The sequence below is a fragment of the Meleagris gallopavo genome, chromosome 6 (assembly GCF_000146605.3).
Source record: "Meleagris gallopavo isolate NT-WF06-2002-E0010 breed Aviagen turkey brand Nicholas breeding stock chromosome 6, Turkey_5.1, whole genome shotgun sequence".
Lineage (NCBI taxonomy): Eukaryota > Metazoa > Chordata > Aves > Galliformes > Phasianidae > Meleagris > Meleagris gallopavo.
In genome coordinates, this window is record NC_015016.2 from 5,456,244 (window position 1) to 5,458,224 (window position 1,981).

A 1,981-nucleotide genomic window follows, 5' to 3' on the forward strand; every position below is an offset into this window, starting at 1 on the left:
ACTTACTGCATTTAATGTCATTTGTTCAGGGAAAAAAAAAAAAGAAGAAAAGGAAATGAGTGGTGCAATGCAAAACACAATTGCAACGTGAGTAACTTACAAGAGTAAGAAACAGAACTATGTACGCTGACACTGGTATGCGTGGTGAGGCAGGAAGATGGAAAAGGCATATTCTTCCAAGATGCAAACTGAAACTCTGAATTCATGGGCACGTCCACACTTTGTTGGCATATGTGGCAGAGCGATCCATGTGTTCCATTTCACTATGACAAAGCCAAACCAGCAGTGTTTATACAGATGACAGCAACATTATAGTCAATCTAGAAGCAGTGAACAGTAAAGTGACATCTTTGAAATGAAAGATTTTTTCTATTTATTGATATTTTAATTTACCTTCCCCTTTAAAAAAAAAATAGTTGCTTCAATATACTATTGCAATACAACAAAAATAGAGTCTGAACATTTACAATGCCACGTACAGAGAACATGTATATGACAGTCCAGCAGTAAAATCCAGGAGGCAGACATGGGCTCATCCAAAGTTGGTTGCTATTAACAGGAAAATATTTGGCTTTTCTGCCCCATCCAGCAGTGGCAGTAACACTTTATCCACCACAAAGCCAAGTATCTTGTCCAAAGTTGCCCTACGCAGTGTGCTCAGCTATCCTAACTCTTTGCACACCAGGAATTGATAAGAGATTAGAAGGAATAACTATATCCTAGGTTGATTTTTCACTTTATGATATACAAAAGACCTGTTTCTTTCCATATGTTTTACTGACATTTGTTACACTGAACACGCTGATTAAGTACAACCAAGTTGAATGCAGACCATCATTCCACCCTTCACTGCTACAGCAACTGCAAAGATATTCTTAAATCCTCAGTGTCATCGCTCAGGAAGGCACCAGGTCCTGTGCTCTTTCCAACTGCAAGCAGGGCATGCCTTGTGTGAAAAAGAAGCCCTGCTGGCTCCAGTGAGGCCAGCTAAATAAACAAGAAACACGGTTATTCTTACTGTACCAACACACTAGTCCCAATGCGTCCTGGAGAAATGACGTCTGAAAAAAGAAACCCTGCAGCTACACAGACATTTTCTAGTGCTAGACAGGGTATCAAGTACACATCTAGACAACCGTCTCTGCTCAGCCAGACCCTTGCAGAGGGTGGACCTGCACTTAGCTGCATTTCACTGACACTGCGCTGGGCTGGGTGCACCCTGGCCCAGGCTTTGGCACTGGCTGGGGCAGCAGCTGTTCAAGTTCTCAGTGTGGAAACGTAACAGATGCTCAGAGCCACCTGGGCACCCCGCAGCCTTGAGCACATGATCTGCCCTGGCTTTGTCAGGATCTCCTTGCACGGCCATTTCAGATGCGTGTAGGTGTGGCACTGAGGGCCGTGGTTTAGCGGGCATGGTGGTAATAGCATGATGGTTGGACTTGATGATCTTAGAGGTCTTATCCAACCTTAATGATTCAAGGATTCTATGGAGGACTACCCATCCTTTGACCTTCAGGACACACCACACAGGGGCAGGTGCCATCTCCTGAGGGGACAGCCCAGTGTGGAGGTGCAGGCAAGCCTGAGGACCACAATCACTGCCACCATCACCATCAGTCACCACCGCACTCTACTGTGTGCTGTTTGGATGCCGCAATGGACAGACATAAAACAGTCACAGCGTGTCCAAGATGGTGAAAGGTATGGAGGGAGATGGGTGTGAGGAGCAGCAGATATCCCTGGGTTTGCTTGGGCGCAGAGCAGAGCAGGCTGAGGGGAGGCCGCTTGGCCATACAGCTCCACACAGGGAGCGCTGGGACAGTGACCTCAGACACCGCGTTTGGGTTTGGGTGGTGCAGCGCGGATCCACAGCCCGTCCAGCAACGCTCCCCGCGTTCTCGCCCCGCCCCACCCTCCATTGGCCGCTCGGCGCTGCGGCCGTCACCCGGCGGGCGGGGAGGGGGGAAGAGAGGGGCGGGAG

The 1,981-nt window shown here is 48.4% G+C and overlaps 1 protein-coding gene and 1 long non-coding RNA gene across 6 annotated transcripts in view; one reads left to right on the forward strand and one right to left on the reverse strand.

Moving 5' to 3' along the window:
• Window positions 1-1,968, reverse strand: part of LOC104911334 — a 14,367-nt gene extending 12,399 nt beyond the window's left edge. For both annotated transcript variants that reach the window (XR_004160051.1, XR_004160050.1), the window contains exon 1: window positions 101-1,968. This is a non-coding gene — a long non-coding RNA (uncharacterized LOC104911334). The remainder of the gene's footprint in view (window positions 1-100) is intronic.
• LOC100543777 (sodium channel protein type 5 subunit alpha-like) overlaps window positions 1-1,981 on the forward strand; it is a 589,192-nt gene that overhangs the window by 485,742 nt on the left and 101,469 nt on the right. The gene's annotated exons all lie outside the window — the stretch shown is intronic.